General features: G+C 44.5%; 1 protein-coding gene across 3 annotated transcripts in view; it reads right to left on the minus strand.

Annotated features, from left to right (window-relative positions):
• The window catches only part of LIPA (lipase A, lysosomal acid type), a 38,638-nt gene extending 37,384 nt beyond the window's left edge, over positions 1-1,254 (minus strand). Inside the window, exon 1 of one of the 3 annotated variants that reach the window (XM_004049759.5) lies at positions 926-1,254. The gene's annotated coding sequence lies outside the window, so the exon portion shown is untranslated. Of the gene's footprint in view, positions 1-647 lie in introns of all 3 variants that reach the window. The other 2 variants (XM_055353821.2, XM_019034559.4) reach the window with 2 other exon arrangements.
• Positions 1,255-14,918: the final 13,664 nt, after the last annotated feature.

Genomic DNA, 14,918 nt, shown 5'->3' on the forward strand with positions numbered 1-14,918 from the left:
TTCTTACTAAGAAGGAGATACTGTGAAAATCTCGAAGGAGGGGGAAAAAAAAACCTTCCAGGCTGAATTAAGTGTGCTTTTCTGGGCTGTATTAACACCTTTATCTCAGTTCTTTAGACTTTGTAACAATCTGACTCAGCTTTGTACCCCCAGGACCAAGCAAAGTGCCACGTATATATTAGATGCATAGTACAGATTCTGAAAAAAGATAAGAGCAGTCCAACAGTTCAGTGGCAGAAGAAAAGGCCCCAACGCAGCATGCTATTTAACTTTCTAATAACAACAATTATTACGACTCCCATTTAAGCTCTTGCGAGGCGCCAGCCACCGCAGGCAGCGCTTCTGATCTACTATGTCAATTACTCCTCCACCGACCCTATGGCAGTACCATTAATTCCATTTTTCAGGAATCTGAGGTTCACCCAGCTGAAGTACTGGAAGCAAAGTGTCAGCTGTTTAAAAAGCAGTATCGCTGGGACTTTAACCAGGATTGATGCCCAAGTCTGCTTTCGACCACGCCGTTGGCTAACAAGAGAGGTAGGATGGGATGCCTGGAGGAGCTAAGGGGAGAGCACGAGGATGCAGAGAGAGGAATCAGACATCCCTGCTGTCCTCGCGGTCCAGGAGCACTGGGCAGCTTCACTCACCGGAGACCGCGCCTGTCCAGGAAAGTGGACAGCGCCCAGGGAAGAGTGGGCTTCTCTCTGAAGTTGCTCTCTGAAGTTGCCCTGGTTGATTGGCAGATGCCTTGAGCCAACGCCCGCAGAAAAAGCACCCGCAGGCACCCCAGGCAAGACTCGCTGGGTCCAAACGCAGAGGGTCTTGCCGGCCGGCAGAGCCTCGGGGCGCGACCCTCCCCTTGCTGGAGGCACCAGCTTCCACGCCGCACCCGCACCTGGCAGCGCCGCGGCGCCGGCACTCTCACCTGGAGCTGTCCTGCGGGGCCGCTGTCTAGAGTCGCAGTGCCAGCTCTCAGGGGCCGGGATGCGGATAGGGGACCTGCAGGGGGCCTGGTCTGCCTTGTCGGGAGGGCGGGTGCCCACCACCCTCGGACTATTTGTTCAGCCAATCAGAGAAGCCAGCCACCGGGAAGTGCCTCGGAGACTCCGCCCCAGACCAGCGCGGCCGCTTGCCAGCCCCCCAGTTGACCCCATAGAGCATGCGCCGTAGGCGGTTCTAAGAGATGGAGCCCGTCCTCCGCCTCGCAGGCTGGCAGGTCCGCAGCTCTACCAGCGCGTCGCCTACGCATGCTCTCTTAGCAAAGGCTGTTTTAGGCGGCCTTCTGCTCCGCCCCCGAAGCTCCTGCAGGGCGGGCACCTTCTGCGCCTGACAGAGAGCATGTGGGCTCTATAAATGAAAGTGAATCATGGGCTCCATTTAAAGCGCTTATCATTGTGCCTGATGCAAAGCAATCTTGCTGCTTTAAATTTTTTATTATTATTAAAGATTTGTTAAAAGAGGAAACAATATTCAATATGCACATATTATTTATTAATCATGGTCTAAAACAAAGATTTTATTGAGCACCTACTAAATGCCAGGCATTAGTAAGACAGTGGAGGTATAGAAACCAACCAAACAAGGTTCCTGTTCTCTTGTATATATTCTGATGGGAAGAGACACATCATGAATAACTATATAATACATGAGGTGGTGATAAGTGCTATAAATAACAACAACAAAAACAAACAAATAACAACAACAACAACAAACAACAAGGGGCTGGGCACAGTGGCTCACGCCTGTAATCCCAGCAGTTTGGGAAGCTGAGGAGGGTGGATCACCTGAGGACAGGAGTTCAGGGCCAGCCTGGCCAACTTGGTGAAACCCCGTCTCTACTAAAAATACAAAATTAGCGGGCGTGGTGGTGTGTGCCTCTAATCCCAGATCCTTGGGAGGCTGAGGAAGGAAAATGGCTTGAACCAGGTAGGTGGAGGTTGCAGTGAGCAGAGATCATGCCACTGCACTCCAGCCTGGACAACAGAGTGAGACTCCATCTCAAAAAAAAAAAAAAAAAAAGGGATAAGGAGGATGATATGTATATGGTAATCAGGGAAGGACTCTTATGAAGTGACACCTGAGCACAGGCAAGGAGGTAGTTAACAGCCTTAGATATTGGAGAAAGCACATTCTGGGTGAAAATAGCAGGTACAAAGGCCCTGTGGTAGGAATATTCCTGGTGGGTCCTAGCCAGAGTGGTGAGGTCTTTGAGGCTAAAACAGAATGTACATAGTAGAAAGTAATAGAACATGAAGTCCTAGAAGTCTGGTGCCTTGGTAGCCACTTGTCAAGATCTTACCGTGTCTTCTGAGTAAGATGAGAAGCCAGTGTAATATTTTCAATAGAAGGGCAGCATAATCTAGTTTAGAAAGATCATTCTGAACTACAGAAGCAGGGAGACTAATTAGAAGGTGTATTAGTCTGTTCTCATGCTGCTAATAAAGACATACCCAAGACTGGGTAATTTATGAAGGAAAAAGGTTTAACTGACTCACAGTTTCACAGGACTGGGGAGGCCTCACAATCATGACAGAAGGCAAAAGGCTTGTCTTACATGGTGGCACATGTGAGAGAAAGAACCAAGTAAAAGGATTTTCCTCTTATAAAACCATCAGACCTTGTGAGACTTATTTACCACCACAAGAACAGTATGGGGTAGACTGCCCCCATGATTCAATTATCTCCCACCGGGTCCCTCCCACAACACGTGGGAATTACAGGAGCTATAATTCAAGATGAGATTTGGGTGGGGACACAGCCAAACCATATCTTTCTGCCCTTGGCCACTCCCAAATCTCACGTCCTCACATTTCAAAACCAATCATGCCTTCCCAGTAGTCCCCCAAAGTCTTAACTCATTTCAGCATTAACTCAAAAGTCCATAGTCCAAAGTCTCATCTGAGACAAGGCAAGTCCCTTCCACCTATTAGCCGGTAAAATCAAAAGCAAGTTAGTTGCTTCTTAGATACAATGGGGGTACAAGCATTGGATAAATACACCTGTTTCAAATGGGAGAAACTGGCCAAAATGAAGGAGCTAAAAGCCCCATGCAAGTCCAGATCCATCAAGGCAGTCATTTCTTAAAGCTCCAAAATGATCTCCTTTGACTCCATGTCTCACATCCAGGTCACACTGATGCAGGAGGTGGGTTCCCATGGTCTTGGGCAGCTCTGCCCCTGTGGCTTTGCAGGGGGACCCTTCCTCCTGGCTGCTTTCACAGGCTGGTGTTGAGTGTCTGTAGCTTTCCCACGTGCACAGTGCAAGCTATCGGTGGATCTACCATTCTGGGATCTGGGGGACAGTGGCCCTCTTCTCACAGCTGCACTAGGAAGTGCCCCATTGGGGACTCTGTGTGAGGCCTCCAATCCCACATTTCCCTTCTGCACTGACCTAGCCCAGGTTCTCCTTGAGGGCCCCACCCCTGCAGCAAACTTCTGCCTGGACATTCAGGCATTTCCATACATCCTCTGAAATACAGGTGGAGGTTCCCAAACCTCAATTCTTGACTTCTGTGCACCCACAGGCTCAACACCACATGGAAACTGCCAAGGCTTAGGGACTGTACCCTGTGAAGCCATGGCCTGAGCTGTACTTTAACCCCTTTTTGCCATGGCTAGAGTGACTGGGACACAGGCTGGGACATAAGTCCCTAGGCTGCACACAGCAGGGAGGACCTGAGCCAGCCCACAAAAGTATTTTTTCCTCCTAGGCCTCTGGGCCTGTGATAGGAGGGGATGCCTCAAAGGTCTCTGACATGCCCTGTCAGACATTTTCCCCATTGTCTTGGTAATTAACATTTGGCTCCTCATTACTTATGCAAATTTCTGCAGCCAGCTTGAATTTCTGCTCAGAAAATGGGTTTTTCTTTTCTATCGTATTGTCAGGCTGCAAATTTACTGAACTTTTATGTTTTGTTTCCCTTTTAAAACTGAATTATTTTAACAGCACCCAAGTCACCATTTCAATGTTTTACTGCTTAGAAATTTCTTCCCCCAGATGCCCTAAAGCATCTCCCTCAAGTTCAAAGTTTCACAAATCTCTAGGGCAGGGACAAAATGCCCCCAGTATCTTTGCTAAAACATAGCAAGAGTCACCTTTACTACAGTTCACAACAAGTTCGTCATCTCCATCTGAGACCACCTCAGCCTGGATTTCATTGTCCATATCATTATCAGCATTTTGGTCAAAGCCATTCAACAGTTCTGTAAGAAGTTCCAAACTTTCCCACATCTTCCTGTCTTCTTCTGAGCCCTCCACACTGTTCCAACCTCTCCCTGTTACCCAGTTCCAAAGCCACTTCCACATTTTTGGGTATCTTTAAATAGCACCCCACTCTACTGGCACCAATTTACTGTGTCAGTTCTTATGCTGCTAATAAAGACATACCCAAAACCAGGTAATTTGTAAAGGAAAGAGGTTTAATTGACTCACAGTTCCACGTGGCTAGGGAGGCCTCACAATCATGGCAGAAGGCAAAAGACATGTCTTACATGGCAGCAGACATGAGAGGATATGAGAACCAAGTGAAAGGGGTTTCCCCTTATAAACCCATCAGATCTCATGAGACCTAGTCACTACCATGAGAAAGGTATGGGGAAAACTGCCCCCATGATTTAATTATCTCCCACTGGGTCCCTCCCACAACATGCGGGCATTATGGGAACTACAATTCAAGATAATGATTTGGGTAGGAACACAGCCAAACCATATCAGAAGGCTACCACAATAGTCCAAGTGAGAGTTAATAATGACTTGGACCAGGATGCTGATAGCAGTGAAAGTGGAGAAAAATAGGCGGCTCTAGGTATGTTTATAAAGTTGAACCAATAGGACTTGCTGGTGGATTGAATACAGGTGTGAGAGGGACAGTAGCATCAAGGATGGCACTAATGGAGTTGCCATGAATGTGAATGGACAAACTACCAGGAAGAACAACTTGAGAGGGAAATTAGGAGTTTGTTCTAGATGTGTTGGTTTTGAGATGCCTTTTAGAGACCTGTGTCAACTCAGGCCATGTCAGGAAATAGAAGCCACTCTAGGCATTGCAAACAGAGGACATGGTTACACAGGTAATGACATTGCTGAGAAGACAAACAGGGTTTGGGTGGCACCACAGAAATTATTAGCAACAGTGGAAAGAGCTGGGGCATTATTGGATGAAGGAAGTGTCACACCATAGACCAGAAGTTGAGCAACAGTCTCTGTCAGAGACACTACTCATGGCCAAGAAAGAGAGGAGCTAGAAATAGCTGGACCTCCCCTTCTTTCTTCCTTCTTCCTTCAGTCTTCCACAAGTCCCTTCTGAGGATCCTAGGCAGGCTAAAGGTGGCTGACACAAGAGCCTGCAGAGGTCAGACCACTCCACCCTCCACAAGACAGAGCAGAGCAGAGGTAGGACAGGGAATGGATTTGGAACAAAAAGGAGAAGATTGGAAAAACATCCGCATGGAGATGTTGAGTAGGGACTAGGATATATAGATGTGTTCAAGCTCCAGGCTAGAGATATGATTTGTGACTAATCAGATTAGAAACAGTATTTAAAGACATGAGGCTGGAGGAGATCCCCTGTAAAGTAAGCATAAGTAGCAAAGAACACACGTAGAGATTCAGAAGATATAAAAGCTGAGAAGACAATGAGGTTGGAGGAGAAATGAGTGTGTTGTACTTGACATGAACTGAAGAAAGAAATTTCATGAAAGAGGAAATGATCAGCCCAGGCAAGTGCCAATGACAGCTTAAGTGAAGTGAGTACTGAGAAATGAGCAACAGATTGAGCAGCATTTCTGTGTGTCAGACATTGGGCAATATAGTTACCCTTTCTAAGCCTCAGCGTCTTCACTTGTAAAATGGGTGTATGAAGGTAGTTTTGAGGATTAAGTGAGACACTATATGTAGAGGGCTTAGCACAATTTCACAAAAGTAAAAAGTGATGTAGCCCAAAATGCAACCCAGGCAAACTAAATCCAGGTTGTCATCCATGAGTGAATGAATGAAAATATAACCACGAAGTTCCTTCACTCAGGTAGGGGAAGATTTCTCCTACTTCCTGCTTTGGGCCATTGTGATCCACAGTGACTGGTGGATGACCCATACCTTTTCCAAGTTAAACTTAATAAAAAGAGAAAAGGAGACTCTACATAAGAAAATGATATTTATTCAGGTTTGCAATGTGAATAAGTGTGCCATATTATACTATGTGCATATTTAAAGAAGTTAAGACAAGGGGAAGTTTTTAAAGGCAAAATGAGAAAGAATAAATAAGTTGTTTTGAATCAATTGTCCTTGGCTACGAGGATCAGTAACAAGGGTGGCATTGGTCCAAGGTCTGACAGTTGCTGAATACACATCCTTGCAGAAGTATTTTCTGTGCAAGACTGCATTTTTGGCAGTCTTTTGTGATAGTTCTGAATTTCAGGCATATGTGTGAGAACACTCCCTTTATGGCCTTCCATGGGTCCATTTGCCAGGACTTTAATATAAAGGACTTCATTTTGATTTTGACAACTTTCACAACTATAAAAAGAAAGTTTTATAGAAAACAGGAGGTAGCAGTGGTGTGTGTGTGTGTGTGTGCATATATGAACATGTGTGTTTGGGATGGTCACTTTATATCATAAGCCAGACTGGTGAATTAAAGACAGAAACAATACTAATAGCAGTTCTGCTTCCAGCAAAGATAGAGTAACAATGACCTGGTTTACTCTCCTACTTTAAACAGCTAAGTTGGGAAAAGTATGAAACGATAATTTCAGACATTGGACCACAAATAGTGCAAAAGAAAGAGCAATCCTTGAGAAAAGGAAAACAAATGAAATGATCCCTGCAATGCCTCAGATAATTGCCTGGACAGATTTTCCAGGCTGTAGTTTAGGGAGGCCAAATCCAAGCAAAATCCAGCAGTTTATCTAAATAGAGGAGAAAAATGAGAATTAAAAAAGCATTCTCATTTGGCAGTAGGAATTCTCATAAGGCAGCAGAGTTGCAGGGCAGAATGCTGGAGCAGAGAGAGCTGAAGAGAGAGAGGCTGTGGCGAGCTGCAGATGGGTTCCTTCAAGTCTTTAACTAACAGTTTGCATGTGAAGAAACTATGCTAGACCATAGTTTAGTGGAAAGAACCACCTGCAAACGGTAAGATCCCCAAGGCTCACACAAAACTTGGAATGGTTTAAGTTACAACCAGCCAGAGTGGGAAAACATTGTAACACACAAGGCACTCAATAAAAGATTCATAAGACTATTGTCTCAGTATTGGAGCAAGATCAGCCCTAAGTTAAGGCTGCCTTTTAAAAATAAGAATACTGAATAAGAATAAGAATACTGAATACTGGGAAGTAGACCCCCAATTGATTTTTACCAAGGTTCCACGACAATTCAATGGGGAAAGAATGATCTTTTTAACAATGGTGCTAGAACACTTGAATAGCTATATGCAAAACAATGAACCTAGACCCTTAAGTCGTAGAAAAATTAACTCAAAATGGACCGTACACATACATTTGAAAGTTAAAAATATAGGAGCTCCTGGAAAAAAATTGGAGAAAATCTTAAGGAATTTGAGTTTTGTCAAAGATTGTTTAAATACAACACAAAAAGCACAACCTATAAAAGAAAAAATATCAACAAATTGGACCCCTCCAAAGTAAAATAACTTTTTTTTCTAAAAAAAGACGTATTATAACCATGATGAGATACCACTTCATACCCACTAGGATAGCTATAATAAAAAATACAGGTAATAACAAGTGTTGATGAGGATGTGGAGAAATGTGAACCCTTGCACACTGCTGCTGGAAATGTGAAATGGTGTGGCCACTTTGGAAAACAGTCTGTCTGGAAGTTCCTCAAAAAGGTAAACATAGAGTTATCATATGACCCATCAACTGCACTTTCAAGTATATACCCAATAGAAATAAGAACTGATGTTTACATAAAAACTTGTACATGAATGTTCATAGGAGCATCACTCAATATAGCCAAAAAGTGGAAACAACCGTATGTTCATCAACTGATGAATACATGAATACATAAAATTTGATATGTTCATACAATGGAATATTCTTCTATAATTTAAAAATGAAGCACTGATACAAACTACAACATGGATGAATCTTGAAAACATTATGCCAGATTTAAAAAGCCACTCACAAAAGACCCTTCCACTTGCATGAAATGTCCAGAATAGGCAAATCTCTGCAGACAGCAAGTAGATTAGTAGTTTCCTAGGGATGATGGTGGGTTGATGGCTAAAGGATGGGGAGGAAGAAGAAGTTAGGGTGATGAAAATGTTCTAAAATTAATTGCAATGATAGTTGCACAGCTCTGCAAATATACTGAACGCCATTGTTCCCTTTAAATGGTGAATTGAATGGTATGCAGACTGTATCTCAGTAAGTTTTTTTAACTTTATAAGATGATTTATAAAATGATTGTTCCTTAAAAACTAAAAACCCGATCAAAAATGGGCAAAATATTTGGACAGACATTTCACTAAAGAAGATATATGGATGATGAATAAACATGTGAAAAGATGTTCAACACCATTAATCATTAGGAAAATGCAAATGAAAACCACAATGAGATAACACTATTCTACCCACCAGGATGGCTAAAATTAAAAAGTGTTGGCAAGGATGTGAAGCAGCTGGGAAACTCTTTCATCGCTGATGGGAATGTAAAATGGTACAATCACTTTAGATAAAAAAGTATAAGTATATCTACCATATGGCCCAGCTATTCTACTCTTAAGTATTTACTCAAGAGAAATGAAAGTGTTTGTCCACAAATGATCATAGCAGTTTTATTTGTAATAGCCATAAACTGGAAACAACACAAATGCCCATCAACAGGTAAATGGATAAACAAATTGTGGTGTATCTATACAATGGAATATTACTCTGCAATAAAAGAATAATGATCTTCTGATGCACACAGCAACATGAATGACTCTTAAAATAATTATTCTGAGAGAAAGAGAACAAACAAAAACAGTACATGGCTCCTTTCATTTTCATAAAAATATAGAAATTGTAAATTAATCTACAGTCACAGAAAATTAGTGGTTTCCTGGAGAGGGGACATTTTTCTTTGGGGAGAAGAGGAGGCTGGATGACAGAGAGGCATGGGGAAACTTGGAGGGAATAAATATATTTGTTATCTTGACTGTAGTGATGGTTTCACAGGTATATACACATGTGAAAACTCATCAAAATGTACAATTTAAATATGTGCAATTTAATCTTCATCTGTCATACTTCGATAAGCCTATTAAAAAAATACTAATAGTTACTATTTATTGAACCCTTGCTATATGACAGATATAATCCTAATACTTTACATTCATAATCGTGTTGAATCAGTAACCACCCAGCAGAGGTGTTTTCCCTTTCTTCAGATGATGATATAGAGACTCAAGCCATGAAGATGATATTTAAACTCAAGTAGCCTAATGCCAAAGATCCAGCTCTTCTTCACTAACGAGAATTTAACCCATTTTCATTCAGCAGTTCTTTGCGTGATAGGCCACTCTCCTAAGGGTTGCAGATTCCGAGCTGAACAAGGATACCTGGCTCCTGCCCTCAGTGCATAGTGGAGGAAGCGAGAAGCTGGGGAACCTGAGGCTCGAAACAGGAAGGCCCAACTCACCTGGCTTATGGATGAGAGGTTGGGTAGCTGTGGAGAAGATTGGCTGAGCTGATTAGAACCGAATGTTGTCTCACCCTTCATTGCCAGCAGGGGGCAGCAGTTCCCCAGGAAGACCGTGTCTGGGCCTATGCACGCTTGGGCCTCCTACGAGGTGCCTACACATTCTGGTACATGGGGCCTCAGAGTCTCACAGGCCTTTGGCTGTGTTTTCCCCACCTCCACACACATTACAGTGCTTAACAGTTCAAGGCCCTCCATCTCCGTGTGCTCAGTAAAGGGAAGGAGGCTTTACAGAGCACATACAGGGCAGACTGCTCTGCCTCCCAAAGGGAGGCAATTTAAACATGTCCCATTCTGTTTTGTATCGGTTGGAAGCGCTGATAAAAGGTTTACTAGCATGCACTTGAAGATGGAGTTCAGATATCCGGGACGCTCCAGGCTTTGACCCGCGATAGTGAGCAAGGGTTCCTCTTCCTTTTCCTATGCTGGGCTTCTCAGTCAGTTTCATCACAAAAGGTGAAAGGTAGCTAGTAGTGACACATTCCAGCACCAGAAGAATTTCTAGAAATTATTGTCTAAGGGTCTTTAATTTCCAGCCCATAGTTGCCTTTGATTCCTATTAACGACATGTATGGACACCTACTAAAGAACTAGCCTGGAGCTGAGGACACAGAAATGACTAAGTCCAAGCTTTCAGTGCCCTCCTACATAAATGTGAGTAATTGGATGTGATGCCTAGTCCAGAAGTCATAGCCAGAGGCCCTCAGATATGCATCCTTTGCCAAAATAGCTGGACCCTCTGGGCGTTCTAGAAATTTGAATTAGTAGTCAACAGTTAAAAATCAGAAGAGCTCAAGACCAGACTGGCCAACATGGCAAAACTCCATCTCTACTAAAAATGCAAAAATTAGCTGGGTTTGATGGCGGACACCTGTAATCCCAGCTACTTGGGAGGCTGAGGCAGGAGAATCGCTTGAACCCGGGAGGAGGAGGTTGCAGTGAGCCTAGATCGTGCCATTGCACTCCAGCCGGGGTGACAGAGCGAGACTCTGTCTCAAAAAAATTAATTAATTAATTAAAATTAAAAAAATCAGAAGAGCTCACATAAAAATATATAATCCTGGCTTCTCTTGAAAAACAGAGAGAATGCTGGCTCTTGATTACAAGATGGAATAAATGTCTTAGAATTGTGGGAAAACTCATTGGCATAGGTCAAGTCCAGCCCCCTCTCAGTGCAGAGGAGAATAGAACTCTAGTCTCATTCTGTACCTTCTGTGGTTTATTCTTATTCTTCCTTGTTCAGACCTGTGCATCTAACACTAGTTTATATTGAATGGGCTGAACTTGCTCAGATTCATTAAGAAATTCTGTCTCTCTATTGCTGCCCTGCAACGTGCTATTCCTGAGCTCCCCTCCCTATCCCTGAACAGCCCGGTTGATTTTTTTGCCGTAACCAATCCAATTCCAATCTCACTTTTCAATTAAAAGTTTCTCTCCCACTTTTACTTCAGGCCTGCTTAAGATGAAGTCCAGCCATGGGAAGGGGTATGTGATCTGTTTTTTCCCTTTTCCCAGGTCTTTCCTTACCCACCTACCCAATGCTTAGTGCTGGCTTCTTCAAGCTAGAATCAGGGAAAGATGAGATAATAGAAAACAAGATTTTTATTGTTACCTGACTAGTGCTGAGGACTTGTAAACTCCTGGTATTCCCTATGGGAAAGCATACGATTGCTAGCTCTCTCATTTAGCACACACAAACGGACTGAACTTTCCAAAACAAAAAATCAGAATATACCATCTGACAGTGGCAAGCTACTATGCAGGCAATGAGGCATGAATTAAACAGCATTGAGTATCTAGTAAGTCTTCCCTCAGTGGCTTCAAGTCATCCCTGGAGTCTGCTCACAAGCTGTTCTCTTTGCCTCTGCATTCTCCATTCAGCACTTGTTGGAGTCTCTCTTTTCTTTGTCTCTCTGTACCTACAGCCTAAGGCTCCTAAATGACAGCACAATGAGCAAAGGGTCATGGAAACTCAGTATCTTTCTTCCTGTCTGAATCACAGCTTTGCTAAGCAAACCTTGACATTTTTATATCTTCATTCTGCAGATATCATCAGAGTATCCCAGCCTTTTTACAACCTTGCTATGCAAAGAATGGTCTCTGGCCCAGCACCTTGAGATCATCTGGGAGTATGTAAGAAATGCCAAAATTCCGGCCTCACCTCCAAACTACTGAATCAGAGTGCAAATTTATCAGATCACAGGGTGACTCACATGAGGAATGTTTGAGAAGCACTCTTTACAAGATTCTAATTCTATATATTAAACGCATTTTTCATATTTGTAGTAAATTTCATCAAAACAATTCCAAACTCTTTCCTCACATTTCCTCAGAAATCTCAGTGGGCTCTTGTCTAGGATTCCTCTCAGTTGACAATCACTTTTTGTGAAGGGAACAGTAAAAACTGCCAAGCCCAATTACATGTGCAGTTGTTGGAGTTACTTTAAAACATACTAACATGTTGCTGTTGGCAGCTGAGGCAGAATAAAGGGGAGAGGCAACTAGAGATTCCATCAAGTCTTCATGAATTCCTTACCTCTTTCTTCCTAGAAATTCTCTTCACATACAAAATAGATATCAGGGTATCAGGGCAAATTTGGCTTTGATTTTCACTTCTCTCCTCCTAATTGCCCTTCACCACCTCCAAGACTCCCTCAGTGAACTTTCTTAAATGAACTGCAAGCCTATTGGTCCATGAATAGATCCTGAATTTCTGCTGGATGACAACAGGTTTGGTTTTGCTGCAGGGATGGTGACCTTATTCTGACTTTAGAAAGATTATAAAAACAAGAGAAGGTTGTGTTAGTGGTATTGGACTTTACTTACTAAGTGCTCCATTTTGTGGGAAATTACCAGAGACCTTTTGGTGGATTGCTACCAAAAACTACAAATGTCACTTTTAATATGCTTGCATCTTTGGTTGGTTTTATGTTCAGGAAAACAACTTCATCTCTGTGATCCTTTCTATTTGCAATGGTAAAAACTCTCCTGTCCTCTAACCCTACCAAACATGTCATGCAAAAGCAATACAAAACCTACACAGAAAGTTATGATTAATCAAAAGTTGCTTGAGAGGCATAGATCTAGTTCAAAGAAGTACTGATAGCATATGGAACTGTCATAAGATCCTTAGGGCGTCACTTTTCCAGCCAGAAGCCTGTGTGGCTGTTGGCACCTTTGCCTGAGCTTTACTCAGGCCTGCTGGGCTTGTTTTGCCCACTTGGCCTGGCAGGCTGTGCTTGGCTCATGCTAACCAACCAGATCCCATGCCTCCAAGGGCAAGCCAGGTGTAGAGTGGTGAGAGGTGCATGAACAAGTGAGTGTGGGGTCCAGCCACTGTGGAGAGTCAGCAAGCCAGCTGCTCTGGTAGGGTGGGCAGCTGCAGGCACCAGTACAGATGCCAGTTCTGTGCAAGCCTACTGCTGGATCAGATGCAACACAAGCAGCTTCTCCTATGGGCACCCAAGTCTGGATAAGGGGAATGTGCTGGCATCCAGAAACTTGGAGATGCCAGAAACCACAGTGCCCCAAAGAGGGTGTCACAGCCCTGGCCTGGGGAGCCTCTAGGTTTGGGCTCCTGGAAGGGTCTCTGCTCTTCTCTGCTGCCTTTCTCTCCTTCTCATTGCTGGCAACATGGCAAGCAGGCGGGGTGGTGGGGGCATGTTTCAGCCCTATTTGTGTTACAGCTCTTTCAGTCCCACCATTCAGGGGGTCCTGAGTTCTTGTCCCACATCCAGGAAGAATGAAATATGCAGACGACTGGAGGGTAAGCAAGGTGAAGAAGTTCTTTATTGAGCAACAGTATAGCTCTCAGGAGACCCAAAGTGGGTAGCTCCTTTCCACAGGCAGGTTGTCCCAACAAGTGATCAGCTCTCAGTGGAGAGGAGACCCCCAGTGGGTAGCTCCTATCTTCAAGCAGGTTGTCCCAATGAGTGTGCAGCTCAGTGGAGAGGAGACCCCCAGTGGGTAGCTCCTATCCACAAGCAGGTAATCCCAAGTGTGTATCCCTCAGCAGGGAGGAAACCTGGAGTGGGTAGCTTCTATTCACAGGCAGGTTGTCCTGACAAGTGTGCAGCCCTCAGCAGAGAGGACACCCAGAGTGGGTAGCTCCTATCCGTAGGCAGGTCATCCTGACATCTGTCCCAGTCTGGCTGAGTCCTGGGTTTTTATGGGCTCATAAGGGAGGAAGTGCATGCTGATTGGTCCATGGGTGGCCATGGGTGGGCCCAGAAAAAGCACCATAAGTTCTCACTCTGGGCTGTGGACATCACCTAGAACTGACAGGTTGGCCCCCAGGCTTCAGGCCCTCCCTGGCTTCAAGGTGGTGCTTCACTGGGACTGCCCCTTTCTGCCCAGGGGCCTATCTGCATCCTGCTGCCATCTACATGTCATCCACGGCCCCTGGGCTGTTTGCGCTGAGGGGAACCTGCGGGCCCATGCTAAGCAACCCTCAGCACCATCCTCTTCAGCCTCCCTCCCATGCTCATTGGCACCCAAAGTCTGGAGGAGGCCCAGGCAGCAGGGGGCTGGCATGTTGGTGCCACCCTGAGCACATCCACACCTAACCAGGTCACAGCAGCACCCAGGCTTGGCCACAGCTTTGTTCTGGAGTGGATGCCAGGAGCAGGGAGAGGCCAGGCAGTAGGAGCAGGCACTTCTGAGCTTGCAGGGGTGAGGGGAAAGGAGTGGGGTGCAGGGGGTTGGGGAGTGGGGGCCATGGGGTCCTGGGCCCCCAAACTGCAGGGATGCCTAGGTCTGCAGCTACAGCTGGGCAGCTGTAGCTGTGCCTGGGAGGGTGGGGCTCCTGACCTGCCAACTCGGAAGGGGACAGGACTCCCACCATCTCCATGGAGTACACAGTCCTGGTCACACCTCCCCTGGTGCAGCTGGCGTCTTCGCAGAGGCCACTCCAGATGGGCCGCTGCTGCCATCGGAATCAGTAAACATATCCTTTTGTGGAAAATCATTTTTGAACAGTGTATAAGTAGCTTTCAACTACATAAACCAAGTGATACAGAAAAGATGCTTTTGTTCTTTGGGACTTGAATTGGAATTATTTTACTTTCCTTTTACATTTTTAAAACGTTGTTCATAGGGTAAATTAATATCTAGTGAGTATTGATAATGTGCAGTCTAGTTTCTAACACTGGGAAAGATTGGAAACTCATAAAAGATGTTGTCCATGGTGCTTGACTATAGACAAACATTTTCCATTG

Source organism: Gorilla gorilla, chromosome 8 (genome assembly GCF_029281585.2).
Source record: "Gorilla gorilla gorilla isolate KB3781 chromosome 8, NHGRI_mGorGor1-v2.1_pri, whole genome shotgun sequence".
NCBI classification, from domain to species: domain Eukaryota; kingdom Metazoa; phylum Chordata; class Mammalia; order Primates; family Hominidae; genus Gorilla; species Gorilla gorilla.